General features: G+C 38.9%; 1 protein-coding gene across 1 annotated transcript in view; it reads right to left on the bottom strand.

Annotated features, from left to right (window-relative positions):
* DMD (dystrophin) overlaps positions 1–24,762 on the bottom strand; it is a 3,625,631-nt gene that overhangs the window by 1,856,368 nt on the left and 1,744,501 nt on the right. The window lies entirely within an intron of this gene.

The raw sequence follows: 24,762 nt of genomic DNA, 5'->3' as shown, positions 1-24,762 counted from the left end.
ACATACATCGTACAGATGCACTACTTTACAGGCACATTAAAGGCACCCCCCAGGCACAATATTTTAAAGGAATTTTTCATTTTTATAGTTTCACTTTAAGCCTCATTAAAATCAGTAAATCACTGCTACCTTAAAAACGATCATTTTTTAAAAACATTTTTGGAATTGTTACACGTTAACCAGGTCAGTACCCGGACCTCCATACACTTGCATTTAAGCCTTCAAAATTAGGACTTTTGATTTTTGACATTCGAGTCCCATAGACTTCAATGGAGTTAGTTTGTTTCAACAAGCTTTACCCCTCTTTATGGTGTTCTGGTGCGAACCGAACAGGGGGGTGTTCGGCTCATCACTAATGGTCTGTCACAGCCTGTGCTGCCTGTTCCTTGTTAGATACAGTGAAATCTGACAAAATACTCTGATTTGTTACCAAAAAAAAATTAATTGTGGCCTTCAGCCCTCCTTATCACATTAATGGCTTTAGATGCTGCAGTGTTCCTAATTGGGTGGAGTTTTTGTCAACACGGAAGCTGGCAGCTCAGTCTCTTCAATGTTAGTCATGAGCTTTTACACAGTATAATGCCTCGCCCATCTACATACCTGTCTTTCTATAATTGATACACCATATAGAGGTATATGAACTAGAAACTAGGTGTGCCCTCTCTGACTTATTATGCAGTATATATGCCCCAGCAGGAGCTCGTATTATACTATATATACTGCATGAAAGTAAAGCAGAACTTTAGAAAAACATGAATTGAAATACATTAATGATTACTACATGAATGTTTACTGCTCTACCAGGCATCTGGTAATTTTATACTGCTAATGGTGTAAAGTACACATTTTTTTCACACAGTATATTAATTCAGGTGACATATATACTGTAGTTTCTGATTACAAAAAAAAATCTTATGTTTCCATAATCCTGCTACATATATCACCTCTATATTTCCAGCCACCTAACTAGACAGCAGTAAAGCTGTCCAAAAAGCAGTAATACTAAACCAAGAAGCAGCAGAATGTTTTCACTGACAAGCAGAGGTATGCATATCACAAAATTGCACATATTTGAAAGGAAATGTGGTATATGCATTTCATGATTGATTGGAGTTTTACTTAAAGTCAGCAGACTCCTGAGTTTCACTTGATTTCTTAATAGAAAATGTAAAATATATTTTATGTATTAGTTTCATATGAAAGATTGAATGTGAGTTTTTCACAGTTACCAATATAGCCAGTATTGGTAACTCTAAAAAACTCATATGCAATATTTCATATTTACCTAATACATAAGAAACAAACAAAAAAATAAATAAATAATAATAATAATAATAATGAAAATAAAAACAAAATAAAAATAAGAAACTCACATGCAATATTTCATATTTACCTAATACATAACAAACATTTTATTAAGAAATCAAGAATTTATAAATAAAGAAATGGGTACAAAAATATTCTGCATTCCCTTCAAGTAAACTGCTCCTATCTTTAGGTCCACTCATACTTAGTAGCAATTCTAGGAGAAGTTGCTGTACAACAGAAGGGAAAGAAGGGTGGATGGATAAAATGTGCATCTGACAGATATAACAAGCAAAGACAAAATTCAAAGGAAAAAGTAAAATTTTGATAAAGATTGTAAAAGGGTAAAAACATGAGGAACATCTTTGTATTTGTAATAAGTGTCATTTTTTTAGAATGTACACTATATTTATTTTGAAAAACTAAGTAAAAAATGTTTAGATTTGGAGTTAGATGACCATAGAAATGTTGCAGCATTTGGATGCTAGGAAATGGCAGAGATGGTAAAGGTTTTCTCAAATTAGCTATCTTTTGCCTGCTTGTATTGCATTATATTTGTGTATTCAGCCAATTCTCCAGGGCCTGTCTTCCAAAGAAATTTGTAACCAGACATAAAGACCGTTCTCCTATTTATTACTAACAATTGCAAGTTCAGAATTCTTATGAGCTACAAACATTATAGATGATGCAGAGTTTTGATTAAAAGAACTATTGTTAAATCAATAGCAATACTCCTTTGTAAGACCCCATGCTATTTGGTATGACTAATGATACTTAGATTGATACTTGCATACATAATTTATTTTGTTATTATAAGCCTTGTTTAGGTAAACTAGTTTTCTGGAGCATCAATGGCATGGCTTAAAGTGGTTGTAAAGCCTCAAGGTTCTTCACCTTAATGCATACAATGCATTAAGGTGAAAAACCTTCTCTGCTGCAGCTCCCCCCCCAGACCCCTTCTTTTTTCTTATCTGAGCCTGATCCGAATCAGTGATGTGCATGAGCGCAGTGGCTCCAGCCGCTGTCTCCCTCCTCATTGGACAGATTGATAGCAGCAGGAGCCATTGGTTCCCACTGCTGTCAATCAAGTCCAGTGACACCGGAGCAAGGGGTTGGGAAGTCCCACTGTCTGTGTGAATGGACGCAGCAGTGGAACTCAGGGGCGAGCCTGCATGTGTGACCCCAAAGCAAACTGCTTTCCGTAGAGGAATCAAATGAAGAAGAGGGGCCCAGAGCACCGACAGGGCACCCCAGAAGAAGAGGATCAGGGATGCTCAGTGAAAAACGATTGCGCAGAGCAGTTAAGTATAGGCATGCTTGTTATTTTATTGTATTTTTAAAATGGGGGTTAACAACACCTTTATTGTTCTTTTCTTTAACCGCATCAGACAAGTTATTTATAAATTTGTTCAAGCCATGCCTTTAGCTCATTCTTTTCTTCTGTCCTCTCCATGGACCGGTTATCTATCATCTATCTATACTCTACACATTTACCTGTGGATTTCCTGTGGCTGGCCAACCAGGTATGATCTTTCCTGTTCTGGAGTCCCTGCAGTTATGACTCCAAAGAAGAAATTCAGCTGGAATTCCCATTCTGTGTGTCTCAGGACCTTCATTAAAAAATGCCTAAATAACTTACTGAAAGCTCTGAAAATGCTTTGTAAAAGCTTGAGGTTCACACTGCTTTTATACAAGCAGAAGCCTGTCTGTAACAGACCATTGTGTGCTGCCTTTAAGATGCACTGGGAAAGGAAAATTTTGGGAAGATGAGTATGTGATTTTGCACTTTTTTGGTCTTTGCAGTTTTACCTAGAAAATTTTTATACATTGCACAAATAATTTACCACACACGCATATGAAAAGAAACAAAATACAGTTCATTGCAATTTCAATATCCAAAAGGAAAAAAAATGTACAGTAAAATTATAAGGTCAGAACTTTTTTAGGTGTAGATAAAAATCCCCATTAAGGTTGTAAAAGAGTAATAAAAGCTGATCCTGGCTGTTATTGATTTTCACTCATATTTTCCATCCAAAATACCATAAATCACGCCATCTCATGTACTATGGCTTGTGATAATGATAACAGCCTAATAAAAGGTTCTCACTATAGAAAAACACTTTTATTTCTGTTTTTGTCCCAATTAGGGAAGAGCCCACAGAAAACCATAATGATGACTTGCAAAGATATCACTTAATAAAATTTACAGTCACTCTCTGTTGTTAATTTTAGTGTTTGTATGTTTATTATTACCTAGGGAGCATTACATAAACAGCATGATTATTTACGCTGACACATTTTTCTGTCCTTCAGGCCAATAAAAACTGTTAAGGATAATCATTCTCTTAGCTCATGTTGTCAATGGCCATGAGAGCAGCAGAACGCAATGACACAAACAGATTGTAAGCTTGCAGCATGGAAGACAGTTGGTTCAATGCATTTTCCTGTGCATGAGTGCCCTGGGGCAGTCACTTACTGCCATTTACTTTTATGCCTCAGAGAATGAACAATAGAGATGAAAATATTTATTATAGGATCTGAACATTTGACAATGGAAATTAATGAATAGGTCTTGAAAGCAATAAATCAAAACATGCCACTTTTCCCTAGTAATTGCTGGAAAGCAAAGGTTATTGTGTGCACAAAATAAAATAAAAGCTACTGTTGACATAAAATGAGGACAGATCACATCCTCATTACTTTTTAGTTTAGCTAAGGAAAACTCACTGTGTAAGTAAAATTCTAATTGTGCTGCACTAGTACAAAATGACATATCACATAATGATACACCTTAGACGCTGTGTCCAACTTTAATTGGACCACTGGATTTTGCAACAAATTGTAATAAATTGCCATTGTGAAGTCAGTGGAAAAGAAAATCCAGTCTCCATATCATGTGCCGTACGTAGGAAGGATTTTTATTATGAGCTGCTTTTGTGGTATACTGAATTAACAGTGAACCTAGCTGACATGTAAGGGGTTCAATTTGAGATAAAAAGGAAGCAAACAAGTCTTAATACATTGTAGATCACTTTTTTTACTGTTTAGAATGAGTGGAGGAGGCAGACTGTTTGTACATTCTTTATTTTCCTTTAAATTTAAAGCTTGTATGCATTCCTCATATTTATTTTTAACTCCTCATAATGACATCAGTAAGTCTGAATATTTTTCAAAATTTAAGAAAAACATATTACTTTTTAACATGTTTTTGCTAAGACACATTTACTAGGCACAGGGGGTGTTTTACTAATCTTCCAATAGAAAGCTATACAGAGAGCTCTTAGTTTGCAGTCAAATCTACATTCTATCAAATGACTGTTGCACAGAGAATGGCCACATTTATTGCAGCTTCTGTAAAGTCATTTGGGTTGTTTCTCAGGACCTATACAGCAATGCTACAGCATTACACACAAAAATGAAATATCTGATGACTTTACCATGCAGCTCCCATATCCCCAGCACAGATTATATGTAGGAATGAGATTTGTGGCACATCTGTATGATGTAACTAAACTACTACAGCAAAACTGACATGTACAAAGCAAACAACCCCATTTTACCCGTTTAAGGATCGGAAGGTTTTACCCCCTTAATGAAAATGCCATTTTTTGCAATTTGGCACTGCGTGAATTTAACTGATAATTGCACAGTCATGCAATGCTGTACCCAAACAAAATGTATGTCCTTTTTTCCCCCACAAATAGAGCTTTCTTTTGGTGGTATGTGATCACCTCTGCAGTTTTTATTTTTTTGCGAAATAAATGAAAAAAGACTGAAAATGTTGAGAAAAAATTTAATTCTCTACTTTTTCTTTTAAAAAATATCCAATAAACTCATTGTTTGTCATACATTTAGGACAAAATGTATTTAGCTACATGTTTTTGATAAAAAAATAAAAAATAAAAATTATTGGTTTGCGCAAAAATGATTGCATCTACAAACTATGGTGTATATACTGGAATTTATGCAGATTTTACTCTCTGACTGCCTATATCATTTCTAGAAGTGCTGAAATGGCAGGGTAGGACAACCCCTCCCCCCCAACACACACACAAATTACCCCTTTTTAGAAAGTAGACCCCAAGGAATTTTCATAGGAGGCATGTTGAGCCCACTGAATATTTAATTTTTTTTGTCACAGATGTTTGAAAAATGACAAAAAAAAAACAAATTTGTCGTTGAAATTATATATTGCTCACGCATGCCATAGGTATAGGTGGATTTACACCCCAACATACATTCTGCTGTTTCTCCTGAGTACGGGGATACCCCATATGTGAGAATTTTTGGCAGTCTAGCCTCGTACAGGACCCCAAAAACCAATCACTGCCTTCAGGTTTTCTAATGGTGTAAATTGTTGATTTCACTCCTCACTACCCATCTGTGGAACTGTGATAGGTAGTGAGGAGTGAAATCAAAAATGTATGCCCTTAGAAAGCCTGTGATTTTTTGGGGTCATGTAGATGGCTAGACTGCCAAAAAGTCTCACAAATTAGGTATCTCTGTACTCAAGAGATACAGCAAAATGCATTTTGGGGTGTCATTTCATATATACCCATGCCATGTGTGAGCAAGATATCATTTAGGTGACAACTTTGTGTAAAAAAAAATAATAATAATTTTCCCAAAACTTGTGGCAAAATATAAAATATTCCATGGACTTAACATGCCTGTCAGCAATAAGCTTAGGGTGTCTACTTTCCAAAATGGGGTAATTTGGGGAGGTTTAAACTATCTTGACATTTAAGGGCCTCCAAAACTGTGATAGGTAGTGAGGAAGTAAAATGAGCAATTTACTCCCTTAGAAAATCTGAAGGTGGTGATTGGTTTTCTGGGTCCCGTACACAGCTAGGCTCCCAAAAAGTCTCACACATGTGGTATCCCTGTACTCAGGAGAAGTAGCAGAATGTATTTTGGGGTGTAATTCCACATATACCCATGGCATGTGTGAGCAATATATCATTTAGTGACAACCTTGTGTAAAAAAAAAAAAAAACAATAATTTTCACGAAGCTTGTGGCAAAATATAAAATATTCCATGGACTCAACAGGCCTCTCAGCAAATAGCTTTGGGTGTATACGTTCCAAAAATTTGGGGGGTGCTTGAACTTTCCTGGCATTTTATACCCAATATTTTAAGCTTCTGCCACCCACTCTTCTATCTACTTGAAGACCAACCCTTTTCTGACACTTTTGTGTTTACATGAAAAAAAAAGATTATTTTTTACTAGAAAATTACTTTGAACCCCAAACATTATATATTTTTTTTAAATCAGCAGCCCTACAGATCAAAATAGTGGGTGTTGCATTTTTTGTGACGGTATTTGCGCAGAGATTTTGCAAACACAATTATTTGGGGAAAAAAAAACACTTTTTTTTTAATTTAATGCACAAATACACTATATATTGCCCAACTGTTTGGTAAAAAATAAAAAAAATGTTCTTATGCCAAGTACATAGACACCAAACATGACATGCTCTAAAATTACACACACCCCCGTGCAGCGGCAACAAATTACGTACATTTTTAAAAGCTTTAAAAGCCTTTATCGGTTACCAGTTTAGATTTGCAGAGGGGGTCTACTGACATTCGCAGCGATACCTCACATGTATGGTGAAATTGCTGTTTACATATGACACAAGACAGATGCTTGCGTTCGCCTTTGCGCACAAACGCGGGGGACAGGGGTGCTTGAATTTTTTTTTTAATTATTATTTATTTTGATTTTTTGACACCTTCCCTTTCATTTTTTTTTAATCATTTTTACTGTATTCACAGGGAATGTAAATATCCCCTATGACAGCAAAAAGTAGTGACAGGTACTCATTTTTTAAATAAGTGGGGGGCTATTAGACTCTAGATCTCTCCTCTGCCCTTAAAGCATATGACCACACCAAGATTGGTATATTAAGGTGCTGTTTATATCTGGCGAAACTGAAGTCATGAAATGCTTGTAGCTTCCGGTATCTTAGGCCATAGAGATGATCGGAGCCATTCAATTCAGCTCTATAGTCAGCTAACGGAACCACCGCCTGCAGTCTTAGGTTACCCGGTGGGACAAGAGAGCCAGAGAAAACCGTGGAAGGTGGCGGGAGAGGGGGGGAGTCCCCTCCCACTGCTTGTAAAAGCAGTCTAGCAGCTAATTAGCTGTTAGGATTGCTTTTACATGAAAGCCGACTACTGGCTGTAAAAAGCAATACCAAAACCTGTAGGCATCCTCTTGGTAGGTCCACTCAAAGTCCAGCGACGTATCTGTATGTTGCTGGTCCTTGTTGGGCATATATTGTAAGGTTTTTCTTTTTTCATGCAGCCTGTGGGCTGAACGAAAAACATAATAGTATACCGTGCAGTAAAACAGTAGAATGGTGGTATCTGCTGCAGAAAACTATGGTTAACATTAAAAAAACAGCAACAATAAAGCATAACAGTATAGCAGTATATTATAAAGTACAGTGAAACTGTAAGAAAATAAAATTAACTCAATAAAACAACAACTATTTTGGGCTTTTTTATTTTAAATCTTTTTAAATTTTTGCTTTTTGTAACTTTTATTTACACTTTTTTTTTAACTGTAAAAAAAACTTTAAATGTTCCAGGCTAGGGTCTATCAAAATGCGATAGCCATCTAACATCTTTCGAGACCCTGTGGGAAAGTGTGCCCTAGACTATGCCATACTTTACCCTATACTAATACTCCACTAGTATGTGGTAGCAATGGAAACAGTCCCCATGCAGAGACCAGGTTGGCTAGAGCAGTGGGGACAAAAAAAAAGCCAGTCTTGTGCCTATATCTTCGTTTTCTACAGACACAACATTTTTGCGTAGAGGTACCAGAGAGAACATCCGGAAAATGCCTCTCATGCAGCCAGCTCACTGCATCTGGATTGTGAACTTGGACCACAGCACCTTCTAGATACAGAAGGGCTGTGATGATTTCTTCCTGGAGTTTTAGGAAGGATCCACTTCTTTCTGATGTTTTGTATAGCACATAAGTGTTCAGCAGAGCCAATTGGAAGAAGTATACAGACACTTTCTTGTACCAGCATCTGGCCTTATGGGCAGTTAAGTACGGTGCCATCATCTGGTCCTTGAAGTCCACCCCTCCTATGCAAAGGTTGTTTTCGTGGACACAGAGGGGCTTCTCAACAACATCAGTCGCCATTATAATTTGGACAGTCGTATCTGCGTGAATGGAGGACAGAATGGAGGACAGAAGAAAACATTCCGCATGTCCTTCCACTTCACTGCAAGAACTTTATTACACTTCAAGCAGGCTCTCTCCTCTCATCTGAATTGAGAACCTACATGCCATTGGGGGAAGCTCCGGCAATTAGGTCGCACGGTGCCACATGCGCCAATTCCAGAATCAAAAAGGTGACTAAAAAATGGCACGCTTGTGTAGTAATTGTCCATGCATAAATGGTACCACTTTCCGAATAGGGGTGACACCAAGTCCCAAACAATCTTGACACTGCTCACTAGAAAGGTTTTAAATTCGGAAACAGTGATACATTTCCATGCAAAGTCTCTGGCAAGGGTCAAGTTTGGATTTGCAGTGATGAATTGATCGGCATATAAATTGCTTTGGTCCACAATAGATCTGTACAGATCTTCCATGAAAAACAGCTCATAAAAACCAAGGGGAGTAAAATCGGCTGTTTCCACCTCAATTCAGGGTTGGCCAAAGAATGGGGAAAGTACAGGCACTGCAGAAGTGGTGGGCTCCCAATCAGGATTTTCAAGCGCATCAGGAAGGACACTATGGGCCTGTCTTTGAATTCTTGGTGGCTGTGGGAAACTGCACCCATGGCTGATTGTGGATATAGATCCACCTGAGCAGTGTACATCTTCTTTCCCTGTGACACTAATACAGTGATCAGAAAATACACTATAATAGTGACACTGTGACATGGGCAGTGAAGGGGTTAACTGGGGGTGATCAGGGGGTTAAACTGTTACTTGAGGATGTATGGTGGGTACACTAAACCTATCTGGGACTGCCGCTAACTACAACTAGCTTCCGCTGACACTAACTGGTGTCACCAGGGACACTAATGCAGTGATCAGTAAATTATCTATATACTGTATACAATGGTACTGTGATAGGGAATGAAAGGGTTAACTGGGGGTGATCAGGGGGTTAAATATGTGCCTATGTGTACTGGTGTCTGTGTAGTGCTTGTGTACTCACTGTTGATACTCTCTCCTCTCACGCTGAAACCAAAAAGGGCTCCAGGAGAGAAGATTGCATAATTTCCCGTGCCTGTGTTTACATTACACAGGCACAGGATGGTCTGCATTGGTCAGAACCTATCACCAGGTTCAGGCCAGAAATCATTGGCCTGGACCTAAAGACTAATTGGTTCTGAACTGAATCAGCACATCGCGGGGACGACGGACACGCACCCCCTACCCTCGCACGCGACCGACGTACGGGTACGTCGGTTTGCGCAGCCGAGCCACCTTGCTGCAGTAAAACTGAAGCGGGTGGTCAGCAACGGGTTAAATGGGTTAAACGGGTAAACAAACAGCCAGGGATTACCTTCATTTAAACCAGCTGAATACTTTTGGTTTGATATAGAAAAGCAGAGGAAAAGGTTGGGCTCCCTCCCTAAAATCCCTACCAGACCCTTATTTGAGCATGCAGTCTGGGCAGGCCAGGAAATGGGAGAAAGACCATGCACCCTCCCTCTTCAACATGGGTAATGCCTTGCTGGAGGGGGGGGGCTCCCTGGCAAAGCACCTTGTCCCTGTGTTGATAAGGAACGCTTGTCTACTACCTTGCCCTGGTAATTGTAGGATCTAAGGGTGGGGGATTTATTGGAAGCACCACTAGAGGAATGACATGTTAAACCCCTGCTTGTCCAAGCCATTTATACGTTTTAAGCACTATCACACTTTGAATGACAAGTACTCAGTCCTGCAGAACTATACCCAAATTCATTTTAGTTTTAACCACTTGCCGACTGCTCACAGTATATTTACTGCGGCAGTCAGCCCCTCACAGGCAGAGCGACGAAGGTCTACGTCGCTAGCCTGTGAGGGCCTCAGGAGCGAGCGCGCGCCACCGGAGGCGCGCTCCTGCGCGGTCACGGACTCCCCCAAGCGTGTGACCGGCGGACCTGATCGTCCGCCGTTCACTCGCGATCGTCGGTGGAGAGGGAGAAAGGCAGGCGGCTAATGTAAACAAGCCGCCTGTCATTCTCCCCGATGTATGAATGATGATCATACGGTTCTACTATGTAGAACCGTTGATCACTGTTCATACATCTCAAGCCACAGCCAATCACAGTTAGAATCACACCCCTAGGGACACACATAACCCCTCCCTCTCAAAAAAAGTTAACCCCTTCACTGCCAGTGTAATTTTACAGTAACAGTGCATATATATAGCACTGATTACTGTAGAAATGTCACTGGTAACCCCAAAAAGTGTCAAAAATGTCAGTCAAGGCTCCGATCTGTCTGCCCCAATGTCGCAGTATCGCAAAAAAATCGCAGATCGCCGCCATCACGCGTTAAAAAAAAAAACAACAAAAATTACAAAAATCTTTCCCTTTGTTAGTAAACGCAATAACTTTTGCGCAAACCAATCAAAATACGCTTTTTGCGATTTTTTTACCAAACGTATGTAGCAGAAAACAAATTTGCCAAAAATGTTAAAAAATTTTGATTTTTTCATTTTTTTGGGGGGAATTTTATATAAAAATAATGTGAAAAATATTGTTATTTTTGCAAAATTGACGCTCTTTTTTTGTTTATAGCGCATGATCAAAAAATCGCACAGGTGATCAAATACCACCAAAAGAAAGCTCTGTGGGAAAAAAGGACGCCAAATTAGTTTAGGTACAGCATCGCACGACCGCGCAATTGTCCGTTAAATTCACGTAGTGCCGAATCGCAAAATAGGCGCTGGTCAGGAAGGGGGTAAAATCTTCCGGGGCTTAAGTGGTTAAAGTTTTAGTTTGAGACATATAGAGCATTATTTTTGGTAGCATTTAATCACCATTTTTTATTATTATATTTTACTATGTAAAAAAAAAAAATATATTTTTTGTTATAAAACTTCGCAAATAAATAATCCTTTTTTATAAATGTAGGCCAAATTGTATTCTGCTACATTTCTTTGTAAAAAATAACCCAAATTAGTGTAAATTATTTAGTCTGTGTGAAAGGTATATGCGTATATTTGAAAATTGATTGATCATAATCTACTGACTGCTTCTCATTTCTTGAGGCTCTAAAATGCTAGGGCAGTACACGTAACCCCAAATGACCTCTTTTTGGAAAAGAGACAGTCCAATGTATTTAGTAAGAAGCATGGAGAGTTTGATGAAGTTGTAATTTGTTTGTCAACATTTTTTGGAAAATTAAGAAATTAAATACATTTTTTTTCAGAAAGTTGTAATTTTAGGCAAGTTATTTCATACTTACAAGATAGGCAAATTTACAATCAATTACAAAATCATTTTCGAGCAAGGCATTCTAGGAGCATAAACTACATCTAATTTCCAGACTACCTATACCATTTTTGGAGGCCCTTAAATGCAAGGATAGTGGAAACACCTACAAAATGACCATATTTTGGAAAGCAAACACCCATGGCATCTTCTAAGAGGCATGGTGAGGCTTTTGAAGAACTAATTTTTTGTCACATGTTTTTGGAAAATGTGGAATGAAAACAAAAATGTATTTTTTTACACAAATTTGTCACCTATTAAGACATTTCTCACACACAGCATAGGCATACTTAGAATGAGTATGGCAATATCACATGTGAAACTTTTTCACAGCTTAGCCACTAGAGGGGCAAAATTCAAGGAGCACCTTCAGGCTCTCTAGGAGCATAAATTACGCATTAAATTTCATGACTACCTATCACATTTGTGGAGGCCCTGGAATGTCAGAACAGGAGAAATGCTCACAAAATCATTATTTTTTGAAGAGTAAAAAACACAAGGTTGTTTGAAAGGGGCATGGCGAGTCTTTTTAAGACTTCTTTTTTTTCCAATTTTTGGAAAATGCGGAAAGAAAATGAATTGTTTTACAGATATTTTCCATACAGAGCATGGGTATACTTAAAGTTTCAACCCAAAACACATATGGGTACTCCTCTTGAGTATGAGGATGCCACATATGCAAGATTTTTTCAATGTTTGGACTGACTATGTACTGAACATTGTATCAAATGTATCACAAAAATCAACCAATTATATCAAAAACAGTATATTATGCATAGGTGTGAACACCCTAATCATCCTGTGTGGTGCAGATTCCCCTTGCCGCCCGAGCCCCCATGTCACATCCCCCCTTACCCCACAGAGCTGCCAACCTCCCTCCTCTCCTCTTTTACTGGCTGCTACGAACATACTGTATTTCAGATTGGAAAGCAGGGGACGGGGCTGATAAATATGTCATTTGTGGGCCGCTTCCTTTTCTGACCGGTACTGATCACTCACTGTGTTTATTCATAACTGAAGCATAGTAAACACAGTTTAATGTGCTTCTATTTGTAGATAAATAGGACGTTGCTCAACACAGAGCACTTCCAATTCATTCACTGTCCACTGCAGCTGAGTCTGCAGAGAAAGGGACTGGGAAATCTTTGTCCTCAGTGCCTTTACCCATCTCAAAAGTGAGACATTGATATTTCACCAAAGTCCCCCCAATGGTGCTCCTAAAAAATAAATAAATATTGTAAAAAATTATTAAACATTTCTAAAATATAATCTAAAAACAAAATGATAAAAATGAAAAACGTCTGACACTATCCACTGCCCTACAGACATTGTCCACTGCTCTACTGACACCATATTCTGCCCTACTGGAAAAGTCCACTGCCCTACTGATACCATCCACTGCCCTACTGACACGTCCACTGCTGTCCTGACTGACACCATCCACTGTCCTACTGACACCAACCTCTGCCTTACTGACACCTCCACTGCTCTACAAAAACTGTCCACTGCCCCACTGACAACGTCCATGTTTTAATGCAAAATTTATTTATAAGAGTGTATGTGTCTGTGTGTGTGTGTGTGTGTGTGTGTGTATGTATATGTATATATGTATGTGTATATGTTTGAGCTTTGGGGTGCACATCCTAATGCAAAAAACTGTGCACACCTATGGTATTCTGTATAAGTGGTCAGAGAATGTAGCTTAGTGTAGCGTCACCAATAGCAGTCCTAATTGCTATAAGCAAAGCAAGCCCAACGTAATAGTACATGGTTGCCCTCCAGGAACTCCATTGTTACTGGCTGGGAAGTACAGGAAGTTGAAGAGAAGAAGAACAAAGGGTTCATGTGGTTCCTGGAGTGCAGTTGGCAGTCCATAGGGAATGGCTTGGAATGTTGTCTCACTGGAGCATAATAAGTGGGATATGCAGCTAGCAAGCTAAGCAAACAGGCAACTAATTGGTCCAGGCAGCAGGCAAAAAAATAGTCAATAAACAGGCAAGGGTCAGTACAGGCACCAGAAAGATGCATCACTGCACTGTGTGGTGGTGATTAATAATACTGATGGTGGCTGCACTGGCTCTGTTGACCCTGTACTGATGTAGTGGCATTTAGGGACACTGTTGATGGCTGCACTGGCTGTGGTGATACTGGCACTGGTATGGTTGGAGAAAAGGAGCGTTGTTGTTGACTGCCCTTGTCTGGCATTGTCACTGGTGTGACAGTTTTTTTGAAACACTGTTAATGGCTTACACTGCTCTGGTGGCACTACAATTGTTGTGGCAGTGATTAGGAACACTGTAGATTGCTGCACTGGTCTGGTAACAGTGGCACTGGTGTGGCAGCAATCAGTAACACTGCTGCTAGATTAAACTGTCCTGGTGACACTGGGTTTGGTTTGGCAGTGACACAGAACACTGTTGCTGGCATACACTGATCTAGTGACACTGCAACTGGTGTGGCAGTGATGAGGAATACTGTTGCTGGATTATACTGGTCTGGTGACACTGGGGACTAATGTGGCTTAAGCTAATTTGGTGACATTGAAACTGACATTGAAACGTGTGTGCTACGATCAGGAACACTGTTGCTGGCTTACACTGGTCTGGTAACACTGATACTGGTTTTCCAGTGATCAAGAACGCTGTTGCTGGCTTACACTGATTTGGTGACACTGAGTGGGTACAATCAGAAACACTGTTGGCAGCAAACACTGGTCTGGTGACACTGTGACTCATGTGTCAATGATAATGAGCACTGTTGCTGGCATACATTGGTCTGTTGAAACTGGGACTGGTGTGGCGGTGATCAGGAAAAGTGTTGCTGGCTGCACTGGTCTGTTGTGGCAGCAATCAGGAACACTGTTTCTAGCTACATTGGTCTGGTGATACTGGAATTGGTGTAGTGGTGATCAGATACACGGTGGCTGACTTGTTCACACATGATATTGGGGTGTGGTAAAATCTTGTGGTTGATCTGCAGTTTTACCACCACTCCAACTGCTACCACCCTTAGCTGCAGAGGCAGTGGTCATAAGTGTACACATGCCATGGCTATGATGCCTTTCTTCACAGCCTTGGAAGGATTTATACACCCTGACTCCTTTGTTAGGTGTAGCAGCCACTGATCTTGACATTTTCAAGTGAATAGGGGTGCTTGTGTGGAATCCAAGGGACTAATATAGGCAGTGAGAAGGTGATACAATGTCTCCTTACCACCTGTCAAATTCTCCCTGAAGAGCCATCTTCAAAAAAAAATAATAATAATAATAATAATAATAATAAAATATAAAAGCACAAAAATGCAAAGGCGCGTGTCGGTCTGGCCTGCATACATAAATAGTGACTACACAACACATATGAGGTCTCTTCAAACCTCAGAGTGAGCAAAATAATTCTAGAATCAGTGCTCAGGTTTAACTCTAAAATGGTAAACTGTAAAAGCTTTCAATGCATCACCTTTGGACGGTACCATAGTTTGTCGCTATTTCACAGGCATTTTAAATCTTGACATGTTTGGTATCTTATTTACCCAAACCACAACATTATCTTTTATATTTTATAAAACACATGGGTATTATTTTGTGATTGTGTGCACTAAAATTCCTTTAAGTGTACTTTTCCTGAAAATTATTATTACCTATCATTGTGCCAGTTATGCTTGGCACACTCAGTGATGTCAATCGTTAGAATGTATGGCATAATTCTTCACATTTATTTAATGTACCACACCAAATATCAGTCATATCTCCACTGGCCCTGATTCAATAAGGATATCTTCCCTATTCTCCTATTTCCTGAATTACCTGACAACAAAGCCCTACCCCATCCCCTATGTCTCCAGCTTTAGGTCCACTATACCTGCACTCCATAACACAGTCTCTGCTAGTAACCTGCTTGAAAATTGGTGTCATGATTTTTCACCATCATTCTCAATTAAACTGATCACACTCCACTTGCTTTAGTGTTATCTGCACCACTTTCATGAGTCACGGTGCTGCTGACCCTCACCCCAACAGCTCTTCTGTCCAAATAAAACCTGTTTCAATTTAAGTGGGCCCTGGACACTAATTTTGACCTTTATCCCACCTCTGTGAACAACTACCCCGCTGCTGCTTTGTAATTTGTCAGGTTTTTGAATGGGTGCCGAGTGCACTATGGGGGGCATTACACCACCCATGCCATTCTCCTCTATGAGGAAAGATTAGTTACCATATTTTTTGTGTAAAAGGAGTAACTGCACTGCCCATGCTTTTAACCTTCGTATTTCGCTCCTGGACATACTGCCCATCCTCCATATTCCTTTACTGCACATATTGTCCATTGTTATACCCCATTGCTGTGCTTACTACCCACTGTCAAACTTTTTGCATTCCTCTCAATACCTATGACCATATTTTTTAGTTGTTTTGTTGCAAATCAGAAAAGAGCAGTAATCACAATTTGCGAGTCCAAATGTCATCTGTATTGTCTATTCTCATTCCTTCCACATATCTCTCCTATGCAATATCCACACATTGGCCTAATCATTTTTTCTTTTTTTTTTTTCTTTTAAAAGACTAGGGGCATGTTATTTGCTTGTACAAAAACAATAATCTCCTAGAATAAGAAAAAGAAAAAAAGCTGTTATAACTATGTGTATGCATGTTTAAAGAGAGTTTAATAAGTAATAAGATATGCACTCATATTGCTATCCATGTCATTACTGTACTCATACAACGTTGTACTTCAAGAAAAAAGAAACACATTATTCTACATAGTCAAGTGAAAAAAAAAATGCTTCAAGCTATTTTAAGTATGAAAGCGCCAAGGGAAACAGTGTAACCTGGTTAAGAAAAGAGCATATGACTTTCATTTCTAAGAAAAAAGGATTAGAGAAACCCATTAGCAACTGGAGTGACACCAGCCTTTAGGGAGAGGATCCATCTCTGCGTCTCCTGAAGAAGAGAAATCATAGCAATACCGACTCTAGGTCCAGTTCATTTTCAGCAACTCAAATTTGTCTTTTGCTGACAATCAAAGGACAACACCGGGTGTAAAAATCTATTCCCAAGCGTTTCCTGCATAACCATCTCCTAAATGGTGCACTCTGACAGATTAAGAAGAGAAAGTATTCAATCACCCTGAGTCCTAAGCGGCTGATAACATGGTTACATGAAGAGTAGACTTAAAAAGGGAATTAGAAAAAATAAGAGATTTTGTCCTCATAATCAACAACCACACAGTGATGTTTTTATGAGATTATGTAATATTTACAATATATGTTATTACATCAGTCAAGTAAAATGAAAAATAAAGCATAGAAATATGTTATTTAGCCTTCATATATGATTTCTTCTATAGGAAAGAATTCTTCTTATTTACTGCAGGTTTAAAAAATGATTATTTTTAAATCTACTGTACATTAAAGGCAATCTCTTATCAAGAAAAGGTTTTGGAGACATGAAGCAGAACACTAATTAAAAGAATAATGTTTTGGCAAGGAACGTTTTTTTTTTTTTCCCAAAAAGTTTGTTTTGAGTTGGGATTAAATTGTATTATTAAATTCACTTTGGGCTCAGCCATTTTGAATATGTATCTGCTGTATCTAGGCACTGTGCCTTAGATATAGGTTATGCAGATTTTAGTTACAGAGAGAGTCAGAGATTTAAAGCTGAACTCTAGGCACTAGTATTTTAAATGTGTACATAAGTTTATTTGTTTGATCAATGCACTTTTTTTTAATTTTCTTCAGGGAACATAGACAAATCACCCGTCAGCTCTGTATTAAAGTGCAGCTTAAGCTGTACATCTGCACCTCAGCTGCCACCAGTTTTGCAGTAATAATTGACACCAGTACTGGTGTATCTCTGCCTCTGTGTGAGCTCAGCTCATTTAGAATTGTGGTGCATGTGGGTGCCTCAAACCCAGGTAAGGGGACTTTAAGGGCAAGAGTAGGTTAGAAAATAACGTTGAAAAAGAAGAAAATGTATTGATAATAATAATAATAACAGATTAAATATTAAAGATGGGATGACCCATAGACAATTGGTGTATGGGTAAAGCCCATAGTGTGAAAGTATGGAAAAATTGTGACTTGAAAACGATGATAGAGATCCACCTATTTTGCTGTTTCTATTTTCCAGGTTGGGGATAAACAGAATCCAAAGCAAAATAAGGGAAAAGGATCTTGGGTATGATCCTAGTAAGTCCTACGCGTTTCGGCCCGATGAGGGCCTTTCTCAAGGATAAATCACCAATTCTACAAAGCAATAATAGAAGTGTTATCATTTGATGCATAAACTCATAAAGTGAAATTTATGCAAAATGAAAATGATAATAATGAAGATTAATAACATACTGTATGTTAGGTGGATCTCTATCACCGTTTTCAAGTCACAATTTTTCCATACTTTCACACTTTTGAGGCACCCACATCCACCACAATTTTAGAATCTTCTGGGACGGTGGCAAAAACCTACTACAGGGTCCAACTGAGACATAAACTCCCCTCCAATATACTCAGCTCATTTAGAACACAGCCTGTGCTGCAGTTGTTTTTTAAATGGACAAAGCATATGATGGTCAGAGATGCAACAGCAGCACTAATGTCAGTTTTAGTTGCAGCAATCATGTTGACTGGAGGGAAAGTACAGCGCAAGCTGCACTTTAATACAAAGAAAAAGCTAAATAGGTGAACACAGGTGCTAGAAGAAAATGAACAGCAGGGTGGTGAGATCAGTATCAAATATAAATCACTTTATTCAAATAGTCAGCACACTTACATTCAAGTTAGCATGGAATTGATAGGGAACACCTGAGACCCAGCAGCTGTGATCAGTGTGAGACTGTAGGCATCACTGAGCAAACAGAGACACAGAATGTCAGGGAGACAGCCAGCTCAAGGTAAGGATATTAGCAACGGCATTCAGTCAAAATGCCTGGGGATGGAGAGGGGTGTGCATGACGTTTTTCCAGGGACTTAGCCCTCTTTTTCAAATGCATGGACAGTGAAGGGAAGTGATGGGCTTATAAAGCAAAAAATGGCAGGAAGGGCAGGGACATGGGGGAGGGTAGGGGGAAAAAGCCGAGCTGCTGAATAGAGCCAGAAGGGCGGGAGAGGGAGAAAAGTGGGAGGGGAGAGAAAAGCACAGAAGACATAGCTGAGCCATTGGCTTGCAGACTGCCAGTATCAGAGAATTTAATTAGAAGTCTTACTGCTGAACATAGGGAGACAAGAAAATATAAAGCAGATAAAACAAAATAGGTGCACTGTAAATATAAGGATCAAGTATTACATTATGATATTAGCATTAATATTACTAGAAAATATATTCATATATAAATAAAAATGGATGTACTATGTATTAGGAATAATGATGTATATAAGACAAATAATAACTGCAGGGACTCCTCTACATATGCAGGACTATTTGTACAGTCCAGGTACGTTTTGGTAAACACAGGAAACTTATTGAGGAAGACAACACAGATCATAGTGATATGTGACATAAACAAACTCATTGGGACATGAGGATCATGAAAAAAATGTAATTCAAATAAAGAATAAGGCATATAAATGGCTTGGTAAACGTGGCGACATTGCTGATTTTGGCCATCATTTGTAATTTCAGACATTTGTATTTCCGAAAGAGGAAGACAATGAGCACCCCAGGAAGCCAATGACACATGCTATAGTAGATTTAACACTTATCATAAAATCTCCCTGCAAGCAGGGTCAGTCCTTCACTCTTCTATTGAAAAGAGTGAAAATCCAAAATATCATGAGTGCCCCATTGCCAGTGTTAGGTGAAAATAGTGTCAATCCTAGAAACTCCATGCCCATCACACCTTAGAAGATGCCATTTTATGAAACATGAGTAACTAAAATTAAAATTTTAAGGGAAAATATGCCAAAAGAATGAAGAGTAGGAAATAGGGAGAGTAAGTTTGTTGGAAATGTGTTTTTCTTCATATTAAATAGGCAGAATACTCTAAGGCTTGGTTCACACCTATGCATTTTTAAGTGCATTTTGCAGTTTGCAAAACTGCATTACAGTACATTTACCATGGTTTCGTATAGTACCAGTTCACATCTATGTGTTTTTTTGGAAAAAGTCAGGGACTTTTTTTCCCGCAGCATTTTGCGTTTTGAGTGTAACATCATTCAATAGACTCGCACCAAAAATGCAAGTGTTCTTAATGTGTTTTTACATGCTATTTGCATTTTTTTTCTTGATAACACACTGTGTATAGCTGGTTATTTGGAATGGACCTTGCACCCTTAACAATCTAAACATGCTCTCAACATGGGGGGGGGGGGGTGCTTGGATAGGGACAAGGGCCTCTCTCCTACAACCCTGGCCAGTGGTTGTGGGGTACATGTGAATGACTATGGGGTACATACCCCTACCTATTAACAAAAAAAGTGTAAAAAGTGATTAAAGACACTACAAGTCCTTTATTAAAAAATAAAAAAAATGTCCCCAGTGTAGATCCATCGTCACCTGTAACATCACCTGGTGGCACCACCTCCCTGTGATGTCATCGACCAGTGCATGCTAGGCCGCTGACATCACAGGGAGGCAGTGCCACTAGGTGGCTCCACCCCTTAACTATTTAAGGACTGTCAGTTGGTGGATCAGGTAGAAAGCAGGAACCTTTTTTCAGGTCTGGCAGTGAGACGGGCATCGTGATTCACAATGGATCTACACTGAGAGCCATTGTTTTTATTTTTTAATAAAGGACGTGTCAGAACTTGTGAAGTGTCTTTACTCACTTTTTTGGTTAAATGGGTAGGGGTACTATTTACCCCATACTCATTCACATAGGGGGTGGAATCATGTTGCCTCTTGTTAAAGGGGGCTTTCAGATTCCGAATAAGCCCCTCGCCTCCAGACTCCCACAACCACTGGCTAGAATTGTGGGAAAGAGACCCTTTTCCCCAATCAACATCGGGACAAGGTGCTTTTTCCCAAAGTGACACCCCCCCCCATGTTAACCCCACCCCAATTTTTTTTTTCTTTTTGGCATGGGGTACCCTTCAAAATCCATACTTGACCCCTTGCAGTTTTTTTGTGGATCATTTTATTGCTGGTAATTCTTGTTTTTACATTTAGTTGTGAGCGTGGAAGCCTGCTGACAGCTGATGACTCAACAGTTGTTAAGGATGCATTGGCCAGGTCCCTGGCCCACTCCTTAACAACCAGCTATACACAGTTTTTTTAAAGAGTAAAAAAAAAAATGCAAAACGCAAAAAAAAATGCGTGTACAAAAATGCAAAATGCACTGTAGAATGCATCATTTGCAAACTGCATTGATGTGAACCTAGCCTAAAGGGGAATTTCCCCCAAAAAAAGGAAAAATGTTTAAGAAAAAAAGCAGGCTACTTACCTTGACCCTAGTTCCTGCAGACTTCCTCCCCTCTGTGCAACTGTTCCCTGGAAATCACTTCTCTTTGCACTTTGTTGGCCACAGGCACCCAATGTCACTTTTAACATGCAGGACCACCAGTCCTGCACTGTAAGTGAAGATGCCAACAACTTGATCACAACCCAGAGTGTCAAAGGAATAAGTATAGTGCTGGCTGCCAAGGGAAAGGTAAGTAAAACTGCTTTTTTTTTATTTTTTTTTACAAAAAAGAGCACTGTGTGGGAGAGCTCCATTGCAATCGTAGTTTTTACCTTTCCAAAGTAGCATTTTTTTCCAGATTTACTGGTGGTTAAAGTATACAATGCTCTTAGAATAGGTTAATGGAAAGACACTAAGAGCAAACTATTTCCTAGCACAACCCCCGCCCCCCACCACCCACACCCCCCCCAAAAATAAAATAAAATAAAGATAAATGGCATGACTGCCTACAAATAGTTTTGTCTGTCTAGTAAATACCTAGGGGAACAAAGCCAATCTATGGCTACATCATGCAGATAAACCCTCCCGCCCTGTGTAATACATCAGATAAACTGGATCTAGGCAATGTTCTGATATACTAAGTCAAAGATAAATGAAACACACTGCACTGAATTTGTAACTGCCATAAAAACAAATGTCACTGTCCAACCATGTAAACCACTCTCTGGTGTTTTAGTAAAGCATAGTTGTGGACTTGAAAAAATAAGACTGTCTTTGGCTAGCACATGAAGTGTTGTTGGATATTTATTAGAGGGAATTCTGTGCACCATTTTTACTGCATTAACTAAGCTGTAATAGATTGTAATCAAATGTGTTCTTCTGTGATAGATTTACACTAACATACACAAATGGATAGAGCAGTGCAGTAAAAACTGTCTTCTGAAGATTGATAAAGCAATAGAATGTGTAATGTACATAAGCAGTAAAATGGCTGATCTGCATAGTTTCACTTAAAGGTATAGCTATAGTACAGCACTGTACCACAATTCCTTTTGGTTGTAAGTTGCCAATTTGGGAATCCAGTTTCCTTATCTTTTTACAGGGTGGGTGAGGTTTTCCCAAACACCCCCACATGTAGGCTCCTTGCAACCTTTCCTGCACATAAACCCTGATATATTACAGTATTCGTGGTAAAAAGTTGGAAGTTTGAATATGATTTGTGATACTTCAAGCAGGCAGAAAATAAGTTACACGACACAGACTTCACAAACCAAAATACCTATTCCTCCATGCTACAAATCTATAAATTCTGGCAACAATAGCTTACAAGGAACTCAGATTAAAGAATAGCTTTATGGAAGGGATTCTAGATATGGTGTTTTTTACATAGTTACAGCTTTGACCATTTCTCAATGAATGGAAAGATCTCTCTAACTGGACAAGGTACAGAGAATGATGTCACCACTGTGGCTCTCCACCTTGTCTAATCAGATAATTCTTTGCATTTATTTTGAAACTGCAAACTATTCTCTGTCTGGTGCCCTTACTGAGCAGCCAACCTCCTGTGTTTATCGAGCAGCAGGGCAGGAAGGTGCAGGACATGAAGCTGATGGAGCTCACTGGCGCTGCAGTATCTACTACAATGCTTTATGGCTACTAGAGAGATCCTAACAGTATAGTATGTGCATAGTTACATTGGCCTAAGCCAGACCAATGTAACTATGCAAAAAAAATGACATTCCTAGAATTCTTCTTTAAATACTCTATACTATATCATTCATAGCTCCCAACTGTCCCTAATTTCAAGGGACTATCCCTGATTTGGAACAAAGTCCCTCTGTCCCTCTTTTCTCCTCATTTGTCCCTCATTTTGATCTGATCTATATGGTTATATATAAAATGCACTTTTCATATTTCAAAAAGTGTTTCTCAGAGCTAAAACGTTCACACAGTTTATGAATTGCTCCATTTGTATATTTCAAAAGCTGGTTTAAATGAATAGTAGTGGATAAAAAAAGCACTTGGGGATTTAACTAATCATTTTTTGTATAATTCTCTTTTAAGGGGCATGTCAGCGGGTGCAACCTATGCCTACATTGTTTTGCTAATAGATGTCCCTCATCCCAAAATGTTGGGAGGTATGTATAACTGACAGTGCACTAACTGGTTTTACCCTTTGCACAGTATTGCTCTTCAAAGACACCAATAACACTACTGAATGTACTCATAATAAAATACAACATAAATATAAATCATTTAGACATGTGAAGGTTTATATAAGGCTCCTTTCACACGGCCGCTCCGTGTGTCCGCAAATCATCCCATCCGTTTGCGGATGATTTGCGGACATAATGTAAGTGAATGGCACTGCGGGTGTCAGCGGAATACCATCCGCTGACACCCGATTTTCCTCCTTTCAGTTCTGTTCCGTTTTTACAAATGGAACAGAACCCCATTTTTCCTTTCCGTGTAAAAAACGGAAAGGAAGGAAAATCGGATGTCAGCGGTGTCATCCGCTGACATCCGCAGTGCCATATACTTACATTATGTCTGCATATCATCCGCAAACGGATGGGATGATATGCGGGCACACGGAGCGGATGACAGAAATGTCATCCGCTCCGTGGAAGAAAAAAAAAAAAAAGTCCCGCAGCGGACCTTTCACACGGAGCGGCCGTGTGAAAGGAGCCTAACAGTTTTAACCATTTCTTTTCTGTATAATCCAATAGTACAAATGCACCAAAAGTTTCTTTTTATGTTTTTTTTTTTTTAAATAATAACAGGTGTGTTATACTACATAAATATTACTGATTTATTATACAAATGAACTATTTTGTATTTATTGCTGTCTTTAACGCATATGTTTCTACTAAGGAAACCTTGTCATACTGTTATAGTAACAGTGACATCTACAGGATACATAATATAGCATTCAGTATCCAAGTAAAATATAAAGAAGATACCATGTCATACAAGAAAAAGAGCAGAAAACAATGACATTTTATATTTGCGTGTTAGAGAAGACAAAAGCAGCAGGTTTTCTTTAAAACAAATCAATAAACAAGATACTAGCTAAGGATATTGAAAGATCATCTGTATATACTTTTATCAGATCTTTGTTAGCTATAGTTCTTCTACTGGTTTATAACCAGAAGAAGTTCTTTGATGTCAACAGCAAATAAACAGTAACATAAAAATCTATAATGCAGCACTGCTATGTGCTTCATTTTGACAGTTGAAAATATAAACCAAAGAATGTGAATATTGCCCAAGCAAAGATAACAACCCAAAGTCATTTATTTTTATGAACACATAAATATGTACAAGTGAGTCCCTATTAAAAGAAAAATCTGTTTGAAAAGTACCATGGCCACGCAGGGATGTTTTGGCCAAGATATGCACAGGCTACTCTTTTCCTGCATATTTGTGAAATGCCAGTTGACATATCATAAGTGCTTTGTAGTTTACCTCTACTATGGAAGCCATAGTAGAGTGAGGAAAGCACTCAGAGACTATGTACTACAGAAAATGATATAATTCTAACACATTGGGCACCTAGAATGCTGGAGAGTAAGGGGAGGTCTGCAGCAGCTGTTTTTGCAGATAGTGAATAAAAAGCTGCCAGAGACTGTTGTGTGGGCCTTGAATGAAGACCAGCAGGAGAGGCTCC

This window comes from Pelophylax lessonae, assembly GCF_965119305.1.
Source record: "Pelophylax lessonae genome assembly, chromosome: 2".
NCBI classification, from domain to species: Eukaryota; Metazoa; Chordata; class Amphibia; order Anura; family Ranidae; genus Pelophylax; species Pelophylax lessonae.
This window is presented reverse-complemented; position numbering and strand designations above follow the sequence as displayed.